Below are 16,442 nucleotides of genomic sequence, written 5' to 3' on the forward strand. Positions count from 1 at the left end.
CTTGTAATTGGCTACAAGATTTTCACATCTAAGGGGAAAGGAAAGAGTGGAACGCTATTAAATCAATGGAAAGAAAATTGGTGCAATCACTTAGCCAGCTCGACTTGAATATAGTAGATCTAATAGTGAACCTTGAGAAAGTAAAAGAAGAATTGAAGCGATTAGATTTGATAAACACAAGAGCAACAAAACTATCCTGCAGAACACATGTAAATGCAGAAAATGACCATAGAAAAAGAGATACAATGCCAGATTACCTGATGAGATACCCCAATGAATTCCATAGAGAGAAGCTGCTACAAATAAGGTTGGATGTTTATCCGACAAACACATTTTTACACACTAGAGGACATCGTGGTAGGGGCAATGTAGATTTTGCAACATCATGGACACATTAGAAACAGTGAAGCACCTGCTGTTGGAATGTGAAGCTGTAAATGACGACGGACGAAGTACTAAGTAAATACTTAATAAAGTACACGTTAATATCGAAGTAAGAGTGGTAGAACACATTTTTGAACAGGAATGACACCCGATTAACGTGCGCAGGAATAATACTACAAGAGAAACGAATGACCAAACGGGGGAAACCCTTGCATACGAGCCCGAAACAAAGAGTCATTGAGAAAATGGACTAACATTGATTAAAACATAGTTGACAATGGACACAAAATGGGAACAATAAAATCAACACAGTGACGAGCACAATTCTGAGTAATAGAAAAAAGGAGATCTGTAAAAAGTTTTATTGAATTAAACTATATCACAATAAAAAAAAATGACCCAGAAAAACTGTAGCTGTTGGTGGTTATTTTAGTTTGGGCTATTAGGTGGCACTTAAGCTTCACCTATAAGCTGAAACTATTGCATTGGAGTACAGGTAGGATGGAGATGACGTGAGGAGGGATACACAGCTTGTGGTGGTGTTTTGGTTATTTACCCACCCAGTGACTTCACATGGCAATGCTAATCTCTATGGCCATTTCCACAACCACCCGCCAGTCTGCTCAGAGTTAATAGCCTAATTGCAGCTGTAAATGGCCACTTGTGTAATAGAAATGTCTTCCATGCACTGAAGTCCTGTTAAAAACCAGCAAGGAAAAATCCAACATTTTTGGCTTGAGGTATTAGATATGCAGTTGTCAGGTACTGGCATCATATGCCCATGTAATCCCTCAATCTTTGAGCTTTTGCGATCTTAGGGCCATGTAGAATCTTTATATAGGTTGCAAAAAAGGGAAAAACTCAACCGGCCTCCAGGGGACGAATGAGTAGTAAACTTGACACAAAAGGGGAGTTCCCCCAAATGAACCACTTATATAAATGACTCAATAACCTGGTTTTAACTTGAACCTGGTCACACTTGTAGGGCTTTTGAATAGCCTCAAGATCATCACACAAATGGATTTGAACAATTATTCAAAGTGCATTAAGTAGGCCCATGGGTCCAACCACATTAATCATAAAACACTTATTAAATCTGTTTATAATTTTGCAGATAAAACAAATATTTAGAAAAAGATTAAATTAGTCAAACAATCAATGGAATCACTCCTGTGACCTAACATTACACATTAGTCAAAACGTTCCTCAATCATGACATTAATACATATTTCTTTTAAAACTGAATGTCAGAGCATAAGGAAACAAGCCACAAATATGGTAAAAAGGTGACAATAAGAGATAAACTGGCTATTGGCACCGTTCAGTCAATGCAATTTCCATGAAACACAGTCCCGACCTGTACTGCTGGCCCTATCTATCTATAGATCACAAATTATTCATGTACCAATGCCATGTTCCAAGAATATAAAAACATTCGTTATAGACCAATGCATATCCCAGGTCTACGTCCTTAGTATGAATACCGACCGTGCAGGTGTACTAGGCGGCACCGTATTGAAAACAGGATGTTTCGGCAGGAGACAAATAACACTGCCTTCAGGACCCCAAGGGAAGATGGCGCTCCGTGGATGTGATATCAGACATATTACTGTTAAGTACAAAAAAATGTTAAAATTAATTATTAGAAAAAAAAAGAAGAATTGTTACAGAGGTGGGGGATGTAGAATAAAGAAAAGAAATTGATATAAATTAAGCAATAAAACCAAATGCGTCTCCCACCACGTGTGCTGTCACCAGGGTTTACACGGCCCTCCAATGTGTGCAAAGAAAATTTCTAAAACATACCAAAGGAGGTGACCCTAAGAAAAAAGAAGGGGAAAGATCCGAAACACCAAAAACCTTTAGTGTAGCGTGGGGTGGAAACCACCAACCTAGTGCAGACTTTCCAAAAAGATCAGTGTCCAATCAGCCAATGTTGCCAAAAAGATCTTACCAAGGGAGAGTTATTATCCACTTGCAATGAAGGCACTCAAAAAAGATAATAGCTGCTTCGTGAGTATCAACCATATATGTCATATATGTCGTCCCTTGCACTTTCTGAAGGCCGGGATTCTAATAAACTAGATATAAAGAAAGTGCATGAAACCCTATATGTAAAATAAAGTCACGACCTGGAGGGCCTTTTTCTACTTACCCCCATTCCAGCAGATTAAAAGGTGAACACCACAAAAAGTTAGTCCACAAATGTGGACATACGCAATCTAGGTGTAGTAATATGTAGCTACAAATTACCATGTTCTACCAAAGATGGTTAAACACTACGCTAATAGTGAAGCAATATTATTTTAGATATTCTATTTGTGGAGTCTAGTAAAATAATATTGACACTGATGGGCACCCAACCTCAAATATAACTCCATGTGGATGACACCAATCGGAAACTATTAATGCTTTAAATTCAAACTTAAATCATGTAAGGATACACCCAACTGCTGGCTCAGTAAGAACAGCGTTTCAGAAAGCAATGCATACTGGCCCATCCTATAATGCAGAAAGCATTTCCAATATACACGTCGACCAGTATGACGGTACGCCAATCCTGAAGCATTGCGGCCACTAAATGCAGTGCAGAACTTGTCTTTCAATGCATCGAGTATTACCAATGGCCGCGTTACACTAATTAAGGAGTACACAGATCATAGATCATGCGGCTGCTCGAATCAAGAGCCCTTACCTGATAACACGCCGCGGGTGTGAATTCTTTCCCCGCACGTCCTTTGTAGTGAAAGTAGGGAACTGCTTCTGTGCCTTCCGCCCGGATATACAACGGACCCCACAGTCACGTGGGTCTGCCGCGACGGGCGTGTGAACAAAGAAAATGGAAAATGGACAAGGTCCTAGCGACCGACGAGCACTCATTCGATTAAAAATAGCTGCATGAGCTCACTTTATGTTGTGCTGATGCCTTAGTATGCATCCCCAATTAGTAAGCAGAGAAGTAGGACAAACAACTTCCTGCCAGCATATCCTAATCTAAAATGGTGAGCCATATCGGCTAACTCCATTGTGCCAATGCATTTATTTACTATGGCAACATACAGACCTATCGAAATAGATAAATATTTATGTAGGGGCATAGCATATGCCTATCCCATACCTACACAAAAGCCCAAACTGCTGTCTTTGCCAATGTTTGTTTTTAATTCTAGTTCAGTCAATTTAAACAAAATGCATAATAAGGGTTATATTACTGCAGAATGCTATTAAATTTAAGACACGTTTCTGAGCCTAAGCATATGCTATTTACACTACAGTAGGTACTAAAAAACAGGCACCAGTGGTCCAGACCAGTTGTGGACTGGGGCAAGATATACCCCCATTGTCCCAGTCCAAAATATGTATTCATTGGGTAAAATCTGGAAGCTCTTGACATGAGTTGCATTGTACCTGTGCACCCTGGTCTGATTAACTACACCAGGTGTTGGGCAAAGGCTCTTTTCTCCAGTTTTCACAAAAATGTGGCGGCCTACGCCTGCCATGGGCCAGCCACCTTTGACACCGCTTAGCGCCGACTTGCAACTTGGGGGTTAGTACTGCCTGCTGTGCTTTTGTGATACTTTGGCTATCCTATTTGCTGCAACATCAAGCCCGACCATTGCAATATATACCGTAATAGGTGGATGTGACCAGTGCTTGATACTATTGCAGATCTGACCCCAATTCCTTTCATACACCTGACCTCAGTGTGCCACTGCCTATGTGCTTGCCCCCTTGGAGCCACTGTGGCCATAAGGGAATGCTGGATGCTGTCCACACATAGTGGCGTTGGTCTGAGGGAACGGGACCCTCTGTCACCTACGGGTTATGCTGCTATCATTTCACTTTTGGGATATTACAATACGATCCCATCTCCCTACTGACTCATGCTCTAGGCCATGTCACCCACTAAAAACAAGAACAAGTGCTCGACAATGGACTCCTTTGTGAGCCACAATAAGCATCAGGATCCTGGCCAAAGCGGGGCTGCAGACACTTTACCATCAAAGCCAGATCTGCAGGAAGATAAAATCCTGGAAGCCATGGCCGCCCTTAGATCCTCATTGGAAACCAAAGTGGATGAGGTCAAGATTGACGTTCAGTTACTCAGGCAGGACGTACGGTCGCTGGCAGAGAATGTCGCCACATGCGAGCAAGGGTTATTGGTGCACACCAGTGTTCGGAGTGTAATCTTCTGCATACACAATTCAATATATTTAAGGTGTAGGGGAGGAACTGAGGCTCTGGCACATAACTATCATTAAATACAGAAACAAGAAAATGGGGTCCGAAGATAGAACCCTCCCGTCCCCTTTACACTATCAGATACTGTCAAATATTGTAGTTAAAATGTACAATTGTAACGGTACAAAGCAAAGCTATCCATAAGTCCTATGTCAATGGCTGACGCGTTTCGAGGACCACGCCTCTTCTTCCTGAGCCTTATTGGACTATGGAAAAAATATATAAAAAGACACTTTCAGTGCATTGCAAGTATAGTCAATCAGATGTGTATACAACTCTAACAAGCAAAAACTAGATGCAATGTTACAGATGCATAGACTTTAAATTGATGCGACAAAACCTAATTATTGTTCCCACTTTATATGCAAAAAGAACCAATAGAATGCAACAAAATCCATTTTACTGCAGAGACAGTGGTGGAACAAGCATAATGTAACATAATTCTCACTTAATGTAACAAGCTAGCCAACTGGATGTGACCCATGTCGTTATCGAGTGCAGCCACTCAAGTATTACTAGGTGTAAGGAAAGACCCGAATCGAGGACCTGCAACCCCTTATGCTGCTAAAGGTGAGTAAAGAAATGTCTAAACCAGATCTCTTAAGAAGAGGGTTACCTGTCTCAAAATAGAAGATATAACATTTGTAATATCCAGATTGATTGTCCATCGATTGGTCCGCTGATCCTTCCAAGACATTCTAAATCTATATCCTTCGGGAATGTATGCAGGACTGTGCCCTGACTTTTGACATGGCTCCTAGAAGGGCAACCCAAAACCACACAAGCAGACATTCTTTTAAAATCTATAAGATATGTATAAAAAAAAAAGTAAAACTAATTTAAAAAAAATTGAACTGCATGCATGTGATTGATGGAATTATATCACAGCTTTCTATGCAATGTTTGTTTTGGTCAAAGAAGCAAAACCTGTGTAGCCAAAACCAAATATACACTGGGATAACTTTCATACAGAATTGATTGATATGACGTATACATCGGAACGTGTTGCTTGTCCGTTGAATGTACTTTCATGCATCAAAAGGAAACATGCTTATAGACATGGTCCGAGAAAGATGTGATTCTATTACAATGGACACTGATGAAATGTGCTATATATCAAGATCAAAACACTTGAAACATTAGACAATGGTAAAGTCATTGAGATTAACGAACATTACACTAGTGCATACATTCGGTTGAAATAGATAGAAAATTTGAGATCAGAAATAGATGAATATAGAGAAGATAATAGGTGACCTGCCCCTACCTTGACTAACAAACAATTAGATTCATCAAGCAGGGGAGTTAGTAGCAGGAGAACAGGTAGCACGATCAAGAGTTGACTTCCAGTGCCCAGAGATGTTCTCCGGCTAAATATCAAGGGGTTTATAAAGGATTAGAAAAGTGGGTGTGTATGTAAATGTGTGACATGTTTCTGGCGGGGTCTGCTAGAGGGGAGCCTGGAGACACTGGGTCTGGGGAGGCCATGTGAACAATGGCCCCTTTGCGGAATATACCATTAAAGTGTATATTGTGTTTGGCACCTTGGCGGTTCCCACCCTGCCAGCCCTCTTGGGGGAGCACGGCCACAGGTGCAAACGTCCATTGATGGTGGAGGGGGGATGGATAGGCAAGAGGCGTGCAGAAAAGGCCCGGACCACTGCTGAAGGGAGAGACACACTTATGTGGATTTCAGGGGCGCGGTCTGCTTGAGGGAAGCCTGGAGATACTGGGTCTTGGGAGGCCATGTGAACAGTGGCCCCTGTGCTGAAGATACCTTTGAAGTGTACATGGTGTTTGGCACCTTGGCCGTTTATAATGGAGGGGAAATGGTTTAGGGGTAGGGGGTATGGATTGTTGCAGAGGAGGTGAGCGTAAAAGGGCTGAGAGAAAGTACTGGTGGACACTTACTATGAGAGCTCCAGGATTGCTTCTCTATTGCTTTTACTGCAGACTATTTCCAGCCTGCTTCCCCCTCCAGACAGCACTGTGAGCACTCTGCTCTTGCTGCTCCCAGGGAGGCGGAGCCGCTGAGGATCACGTGACGCTGTCACGCGACATCGCCAGGACCTTCAAATCTCCTGCACAGCCGCCCTTGCGGCGTAAGTCCTGGTGGTAGAAGGGCTGGTGGTGTTCGGTTGTTTGGCATGGACGGCTGCTGGATGTTGGTATACAGTAAATTATAACTATTCAAACATTGAGGAACCTGCTCATTTCTGGCCATATATACAAATATCATGGATTGGTCCTCTCTTAAAGACAGGATATTTTGACATTATTATTGACTCTGAGTCGCCACACGCTGTGTGCGCTTGCTTTCAATAAACAATCTTACAACAGGATGCCGAATTAATGCTTCAGGTCCTCATTAAGGCGAATGTGGGTGCATTTTGGACCATCGTTAATGGACAAGACATCGACCAGGCTACTGCCTTATTCAATCCGATCTTGGAACAAGGCTGGCTGGATTTTAATGCCAATAGATTTGCCCTTAAACTATTGCAGGGGGGATGATAATTTTGTGGATTGTATACCTATAAGCCCCTTCCTTAAATGGGAATCGCCCATTGAGATTGACACTGTCTTGGACCTAAAAGTGCAAAAGATCTAGAGCACCAGGCCCGAATAGCCTAGCCTAACCAACAACACATTTTAAGGCTGATCCTAACCTATGGGCCAATCTTTTATGCCTTGAGTTTAGAGACATCCTTCAATCTGGAGTCTGCCCAAATTCATCCCGATCTTTAAATGTGGCAGCAGGTCTGACCCCAAAAAAAAAAAAAAAAATTATCGGCCTATTGTGCTGATAGACGCAGATTATAAAATCTTTTCTGCCCTACTCCTTTCACATCTCAAGGACTGGGAAAAAACTGTCATCCTCTGAGTCTGTTCAAAACTGGTTTCCGTAAATTTCCCTCCACAAACATCAACGGTATTGTGGTCAAGTGCATTCATGATGCTGCCTGGAGTAGTAACAGGGGCCTTATTTTTGCAACCTCTGTGGACCTCTCAGCAGCCTTTGACTGCGTTGACCGCGAAAGGCTGTGGCATAAAATAGCTTTCTGGAGCCTACCAAGGGGATTATTGAGTCTTTTGGAGGGGGTCTACAACAACACTAGTGTAAGAATACGCTTAAATCAAAAGGGGGATATGTCAGCTGTTGTTCGTACATTTCGTGGGTTAGACAGGGGTGTATCCTAGCCCCATGGGTGTTCAACCAGTATGTTTCCGATGCAGCTGAACACATACAATGAGGGTCTAATAGCTCCAAGACTGGGTTCCGCGAAGATTGTATGGTTGGCTTACGCAGACGATTTTTTGTTATTTGACTCAACTAAGGTGGGGCTCCAGCGTCTTTTAGATGTTTTTGCCAACTATGCCAAGATAAATGGCTTGACCATCAACCCTGCCAAAACTAAAATCCTTGATCTATCCAAAGGATCTCATAGGAAAATAACCAATTCCTGGAATCTTGGAGAGGTTGGGGGGGCAAGGGTATCCACTTCCAATAGTTTCACCTATCTTGGCTATTATGTTGGGGCAAATAGGGGCACGAGAGGGCAGATAGATATGCTTTTGAACAAAGCTAAGGCACTGGAAAACCAGATGCTTAAAATCGACCGTAAATACGGCTGATTCTCAATTAAACCAGCCCTTCTCTTCTTTGAAGGGAAATTAGCCCCTAAACTGATATATGGCTTGGAGCTATGTACGGTGTTAACCATCTCTAAACTTGATGTGATCGAAGGTGCCATTTGGAGACTGGTTCTCCTCCTACCAAATGCGGTCCCTTTGGCTGCAATTCGATACGAATTAGGCTATGTCTCTCTAAAGTCTTGGGTCCACTGCTTTATGCTTTATGCAAAACGTAAGGTCCAACTACCTAACACCTTATGTGAACTTGTTGGTAAAAATATTAAGCATTTGGGCTTCTTAACTAATTTCTGCAACTCTTGTGAAACAATTCTCTGCAACATTGATTCTGATCTAGAACAATTAACAACTAACCCAATGAAAACTAAAAAGAAATTGCAGGACTATGATTGGTGCCTCACCATTGACTGTTTCCACTCATACAAATCTATGTTCTATCTATCACACGAATATAAGAAAAGAGGGTCTCTCTCTCTCCGATACTTAGAATTTTTCTGAATCGTAACCACCAACATGAATATTCTTCAAACATTGGACACTAAATTGCATCAATAACAAATCACGGTGGAAGATAGCCTTTGTAGATTTTGTCAGTTAGTCCCTGAAACGGCTAAACACCTCATCTTGTTCTGTATGCAACTTAATACTCGTAAGAGACTCTTGTTTGAGTGCACTGAAGGTTCTGTATTTGGGCCTATCTACTGAGTTGGTATGGCAACGTCGCCTATGTATTCAAAATACGCGAGAGGGATTGGCATTGTCCAGTTTTATATGCAACCTTCAATTGGATCACTCTGGATAAATTGTCTGGTGACGTATATACATAGGCCATTTCTGTTACTAGTTGCCCGCTCTGTTCTTTTGCCGGTGCTCTTCTTTCTGCTGTTTTATCAGTCTGTCTAAAACAAGCCATTATTCTATCTTTACTTGATGATTGCTATATGGCTTTTATTTATCTCGTTTTGCTGTACATTTTTACTGTGTATGAAATATGTGTATGTATTGTAAAATTTCTATTTTTCTATACTCTTTGTAAAAGTGTAATAAAACCATACACAATAAAAAAAAAAGGGCACCAACCTCATAGAAAAGTGAGCGTGTCCTTGATTCATTGAAACATTTAAACAACTATTCATAAAAGCTCTTTTGTATTTTATTTTGTTGATGGCACATATATACTACAAATTGTATACTTCAGGTTGCAGCACAGTGTGGGAAAATCCTCTGTACTGTCCGCTGTCACTGGGGAATTTGCAGCGAATGGCTCCAACGACACAGGCCGGTATTACTCGTTGAACTCGGAATCCAAGCCTCCCATAAAGCCACCATGTAAATGAACGGTAGGCCCCCAGCCTGTACTACCTGTGGAAGAGAAACATACATTGTTGTTATTGTTATTTTGCATTTATATAGCACCTTTTATACCATTGATATGGTCTGAAAGCGCTGGTAGGTTGAATGCCCTTGGGAACAGAAGTTCAGATCAGTAGAGATGGTACAGAGAGTCAAAGGTGCGTGTGAGCACCGGGTATGTGTGTAGCTGGTGCAGTATTCGTGTAATAGCTGCTTCTTAGCGGTAGGTGTGGTGGTTGAGAGATCAGGGAATGTGTTTGGTCTGGCAGGATTTATGCAGAGCGAGTATGGATAAATAAGTGATAAGTGTACAAGCCTTACTTGAAAATGCACCCTGTATCCTATGGCATAGTTGCCCGTACAAATGTTACTTCATGGATCAATCAACTTTGGCTTTGAAGTGTAGACACATTACAAACGTGAACACCCATGCAATCTATAATGTTTGGGGCACAGCGAAATATTGTTTCTTAGTTGAACGTGAAAGACACAGAAGATGAACACTCCGATTTCCCCAAAGCGGGAGAAATGTATTCAATTGGCAGACTACATTCATTTGGCAGTGATAGATCAAAGTTACCACAATATGGGAGACAAACATGAAATGTTAGTGGCCTCAGTGGTCAAATTGATCTCACATCTAGAGTATACTTACTCGTTAATTGGATTGCAAGGGCGAACTGTTGCGTGAAGTTCGTGCATAAGCACCATCATAATCCTCAACACAGACCTTGTGAGGCAGGCTGCCCTGAAGTCATGCAGCTCGGTAACGCATAGCAGTGGTGTCTTCTTCTGATATGTAGGCCAAGCATCCAGAGTTTTCTCGGCAGCAGCAGTTCTGGTCCTCGGCATGACCTTGCACCGATTGCAGGTAAACCAGGTGGACACGTCTTCCATACGACAAGGCTCTGGCTCAGGATCCAGTGATTCATCTTCCCAACTGTCATCCGATGCCCCATCATTTCAGCATCTTTCTCTATCAAGTAATTCCACCTCGGAATATTCTGGCTCGTACTGGTAGGGCTGTATTGTTGCCATTATACAACAAAATTGAAGTCAATAGTAATGCTAGAATAAGTATCTGTTGGCAGGGGCTCCCTGCAACGCAGATAGCTGACCACAGCAGAAACGAGTCACAGGCTATACAAAAAACCCCCAGTGAAACGATTGAAAAAGCAACTCTGTTGTCTGATGAGAAGTGGTCCGTTTATACTTATTGAGGAAAGAGGCGTCCTGCCATTTCCATGGAGACACGTCATTAGCTGGCGCACAGAGAACGTTGACACGAGACGTGCATTTGCATTGTGAAATGGGCCGTACTCGTCTAGTGATGCCAGATTCAGGGGCGGGTGATATGATTTAGTGCTGCGAGGGCAGTTGAATTTAAGGCGATGTAGCAACGGATAAGATTGGCACAAGATGGCCGCGCCCCTCTTGTTGATTTTGCATGTGAAAAAGTGCGGAAAACTAAGGGTACGGTACATAGGACATGTTTTTATGATCGATCAAAGTTTGCTTAAAACCACATGCCCGAACGCTCAGGACAATACACATTTTGAGCGCACTATTCCTTTAAGAGGAATCGATCCCAGTTAAACCCTTACAGAGGGTTGTGCTGACTCTTTATGGCTTGCGATCACCCCATTTCAGTATGAGCGTTCCCAATCTATGTGGAAGGATTCCATCTCGTCGTTTACTATTGCAGTGAGTTTTTCCAAACGAAGATGTCCCAAAGTTTGAGGGACCAGTCTGCCTCGGGGGGATGGCAGAGCTCTTCCACCTTTGCGCTATTGCTACCCGGGCCGCTCTCAACATCGCCTTGCATATTCTTGGTAGCCTGCTTTCATCTCTGCCCCTCTTTGGCACCCCCAGTAGCATTTGCAGTGGATCAATCGTTAAGGCTGTACCCACCACCTCCTTCATCCAACTAAGGACTTCAGCCCAGTACACCGGGATTTTGGGACATGTCCACCACATGTGATATGAAGTGCCCAGCATCCCACATTTCCTGGGACAAAGGGGGCGATGCCCCGGCGAACATTTTTGCCATTTTCTGGCATTTTGTTCCATTGTCGCTGTGAACAGATTCCCATGGAACATAATTTGGCATACCTGGTCACATGACTCCTTAGTTATTTCCCTCCCGGTCGCCATCTCCCAAGATTGCATGTAATTTTGTCTCTCTTCCAAGTTTGCTGTAACCAACACTCTATACAATTTGGACATAATACCCTTTCTGGTGGTAGCCTCGTTGATAACTTGTTCAAAGGCTTTTAATGGGCGGGAGCGTTTTGGGAGGACCCTGGATTCTGTACAGATGCCCTTCAGCCTCAAATAATCAAATACTGTCACCCCCGCCTCCCCCATCACCGTCTCGAGGCTCTTGAACTGTCCCTCTTGGAAGAGTTGTCCCGCCCTCTCCAGACCTTTATCAGACCACATATGTGCATTTCTGAATGCCCTTTTACCTAGCTCTACAGGGGTAACCCAGATTAGAGGAGTCTAGAGGAGATGGCCAGTAGTAAAGGACCTTATATCGACCGTTGTTCTTCTACAATGTCAGGGAGCACCCAGCACTGGGTGCTCCCTGAGTCTCCCTGGCACTGACTTGGTGAGGGCCCACAGCAGTTCTTTAACTTTCGGGTGGGGAGAATACATAGCCTCCAAGTAGGTCCAGAATGTGCCCATGTCATATGTTGTGTGTTCTAGGAATATGTGCAATTGGGCTGCTTTGTAGTACAGGTAGAAATCCGGCAAGGTAAAAACCTCCAAAGTCTCTGGGAAGGGTGAGGGTGGTTCTTGTGACTCTGGGTCTCTTCCCTTGCTATATGAATCTGGAGATCATAGAGTTAAGTTTCCCAAAAAAGGGGTCTGGGAGGTGGGTGGGAATCTCTGTGAATAACCGTAATTTTAATTGAGGCCTCCTGCCATACCACGAAAGAGTCAAGGGGGCCCAGCGTGAAAGGTCTGCTTCCAGTTTGGTCAGGGCTGGAGTGAATTTGGCTTCAGTTGGGTCAGCTTGCAGGTGAGACATATCCCTAAGTAGGTAATTTCTTTGTTTTCCAGCCTCATCCCTCTGTGTTCCTTGGGCTATCGCTTGAGTATGAACAGGCTGTAGTGGCATGACACTAGACTTATTAACTTTTAGGCCTGAGAATGCCCCAAAGGAGTTAATTTGGTCTAGTAGGCTTGGGAGGGAATGTTGCACTTTAGATAGGTAATATAAGATGTCATCTGCGAACAGTGACAGTTTCAACTCAACTACACCACACCCTATCCCTCTAATGTCAGGATCGTTCCTAATCACCATCACAAGGGGTTCTGTGGTGAGAGCGTATAGAAGTGGGGAGAAAGAGCAGCCCTGCCTAGTTCCCCTGGTCAAGAGAAGGGATTGTGACATTGATATGATATATGATATGGCATTAATAACGTGCCTATAGACAAGTGTTTCAAAGCACGACATTGTGCCATTAACTAGAACCCGTGCCGTCTGGTCCAAGTATAGTGCCGTGATCGATCTACGAAAGTTGGGACCCAATCCCATTTTCTCAAACCTTCCACATATACCCCCACTCCACCCTCTCAAAGACTTTTTCAGAGTTGATGGGGACTAGGTAGCCATCCAGAGTCTGTCCTTGAGCCAGATGCATTAAGTCAATTGTTTTATGAATTATTATCTGCGCCCTGCCGTCCCGTAATAAAATCGACCTGGTCTCCATGGACTAACGAAGGCATATGTGATTCCAGTCTGATGCTTAACGTTTTGGAAAACATTTTTGCATATGCGTTTAACAGGGAGATCGGTCTGTATGATTAGCATCGTGTGGGATCCCTACTCTCTTTGGGAAGAACCACTATCGGGGCCCTTAGTAGGGAGTCTGGGAGGACACCTGTTTCCAGTACCTGGTTAGTCTAGCCAGAAAAGGAGCTAGAGCGGAATGGAACGTCTTGAAGCAACAGACCGAGAAGCCATACTCCCCTGGAGACATTCCCGATTTCATCTTCCCTGTTGATGAGCTAATTTCATCAGCTGTGAATGGGGCTTCTAGCATTGCTGCCTGTTCTGGGGGATGCTGGGAATCGTTGGAGCATTGAGGAATTTGTCTATCTGGGCTCCATCCTCTAAATATTCAGTTGAGTAGAGGGCCTCATAGTATTTACAGAACTCCTCTATTTGCTGGTCTCTTTATACCCTTTCTGAGCCTGTTTGGTGGATTGACCCTATTCTCTTGGCTTTCTCTGACCCTGAAATTTCCATGCTAGTATTTTATCCGCGCCTTCTCCTTTATCCATATATTTTTGCTTGAGAAACGCTAGCTTTCTCTGTTTGGTACAGGAGGAGGTCCTTCAACTGTGTTCTATATTTCTGCACTTTTGCCATTTTATCTGGGGTTATTTGCGATTTTAGCGTCCACTTAAGTTTTAGTGCCTCTCACTTACTCCTCGGGTCCTTCTCCTCTTTCTATCTTTCCCTTTTCTTCGTAGCTCCCAAGCGGATTAATTCCCCTTGTATCGTGGCCTTAAATGCCTCCCAGACTGTAGTTGGCCCCACCTCCCCATTATCGTTTAACTGGAAGAACTCCTTTTATCGATTTGAACAAACCCTCGGCCACCTCTCTAGCCTTCAACAGCATGTCATTGCACATCCACCTCCACCTCCCCTTTCTCTGCTCTGAAGTCCACTCGCCTAATTTTACACCAACTAAAACTTCAACTCCCCCACCCCCCTTTCACCCTTTTTGATCGCGTCTGAGCTGCTGATGAGATGTATGCCATCATTGGTCCAGACCATCAGTCTTCCCTCCTCCATCAGCCCCCGCCCTCAATACTAGCACATAGTAATTTTACTTTTGTGTGCTCCCTTCTCCTGCCCCCCTGGGCCTACATGTGAATTATTGTCTCAGTATCACCAACCTCCCCCAGAATCGGGCCTGAGCGATCTGGGTGTTGGAGTATAGCCCCATCCTACCTTAAATTGTTTATTCTACCACCAACTGTGTGTGGGGAAGAGCCTTTTCTAAAATGTAGGTTTTGTCTGTGCAATATTGGAACCCCACCAATATTGAGCGATGTCCTCCGGTGCCTCTTCCTGCTCTATGAGCTCTATCGAATGTGGGCTCTGTGGTGTTTTCATCATTAAAAATGTTTTTGGACGATTCCATTAATTGCCTGGACGATGTCCCTTTTGTGTTTCACCTTCTTTTTCAGGGAACCCAAAGAAGCAGAGCTTATTTTTCCATGCTCCCTGTTCTCAAAATCATCAATTTTTAGGCCACATTGCTCTTCGCCTCTTTCTAACTCCGAGATCAGCATATCGCATTGGGTTTCCAGGACGTCTACTGATGAATGATTGGCCTCTAGTCCCTGGATTCTATCGTCCATATCGAACACTTTTTTTTATCTAGTCCGTTCAGTATCTAAAACCTTTCAGTTCCTCCAGGATCGCCGCCATGTCCCTCCTCATTGAAGACTCATCTGCCATGGTTGAATTCGCCAGGGCGGCTGTTCTGGAGTTGGCCTGGGGGACGGAATAAAGTTGAATTTCTGGAGCGGACCACCCAGCTCATGTATGTGAAATTATGTTTGCCTCTGGACTAGTTGACTGTAGGCCGATATAGGGGGGGGGGGTGACCCTAGTTCCAGACCCCTCCTGGGCTTATTCTCGTCTAGGACCTCTGCTCCTTGGATTAGTTTAGAGTACTGGGGAGCACCGCATCTCTTCCTCGTTGGGACCGCTCATTCTACTGTCGAGACCGGTGCTGTCACCACCTTGTGCTGTGGGGTGATGGGCCAGACTCCCCCGCCCCACCCTCTCCCCCGTGCCCGCATCCCCCACCTTCCCGGGATGCTCCATAGTCCTCAGGGGACTATGTTGGGCTGGACTGAGGACTGAGTCTGTAGAGACAGGATTCTTTCTTTGGGGCACGCTGTGCCGATAGATCACAGCACTTGTGTTGTTGCCTCCACGGGTTCTGCAGGGGGGTGGGTAGGCCCTGCTAGGGCCTCTTCGCCGCCGGGCCTTGTCTGTGCTCTCGGCAGGGTCAGCGCCCGCCTGGGGACTTGGTGCCCCGTTGTACCTTCCTCGGAGGGGCCCTCCTGCATTCCTCCTGGGGCGCCCCCTCACCACCTCCCAAAGCAATCAGGGCCCCTGTAGGGCAAAGTTTTGGTGTCCCATACTGGCTGGGGATTCCGGCGTGCATGGATGGGAGGGGCTGGGGTCCTCCCCACCGCGATCGGTCTCCGGGGATGCGGTCAGTTGGCTGCCACTCTTGATTTCCCCCGCCACTCCGACCACCTAGACCTCCGGTCGGGTGTGGGGGATGTGGGCTATCCAGGCCTCACCCTGGGCCCTTAGTTACATAAATGCGTTATGGGCAGGGGCTTCCCCCGGCGATGGATTTCCTAAAATGTGCTCACCCCTGCCGCCCACACGCTTGCTGATGTCTTTGGCTGGAGTATGTTCGGCAAGCTGGTTGTGGGTACTCCTCCAGGGGGGAGACCACCACGTCAGTGCGCTACCCCCCCCCCCCGAACCTCCCAGGTGGTGCTGTCTCCATTCTTGCTTTTCTGCAGCTTTTCTCTGCTGTTCCGTGGGACACAGTCCATTCTTTCACTCCCACATTGCGCTTGACCTTGGATGGATTGGGGGATGGGGGGCAGGGTTGGCACAGTGCTCTGCGGGAAAATTGGAGGGCTCTATTCCTTTTATGCCTTGCAGGAGGCGAACGACACAGATGTGCTAGCACATCACTGTGCCCCCTGGTGGTCTATCAATTTTTCCCTTTATTAGGTTACTGCTTACTCCTAAC

General features: G+C 44.7%; 1 protein-coding gene across 4 annotated transcripts in view; it reads left to right on the forward strand.

Moving 5' to 3' along the window:
- The window catches only part of AGTPBP1 (ATP/GTP binding carboxypeptidase 1), a 2,604,148-nt gene that overhangs the window by 126,638 nt on the left and 2,461,068 nt on the right, over positions 1-16,442 (forward strand). The window contains exon 2 of one of the 4 annotated variants that reach the window (XM_069625854.1): positions 9,479-9,620. The exons of the other annotated variants lie outside the window; for them this stretch is intronic. The gene's annotated coding sequence lies outside the window, so the exon portion shown is untranslated. The remainder of the gene's footprint in view (positions 1-9,478; positions 9,621-16,442) is intronic. 4 annotated transcript variants of the gene reach the window in all.

Source organism: Ambystoma mexicanum, chromosome 6p, assembly GCF_040938575.1.
Source record: "Ambystoma mexicanum isolate Mex_15411 chromosome 6p, UKY_AmexF1_1, whole genome shotgun sequence".
Classification (NCBI taxonomy): domain Eukaryota; kingdom Metazoa; phylum Chordata; class Amphibia; order Caudata; family Ambystomatidae; genus Ambystoma; species Ambystoma mexicanum.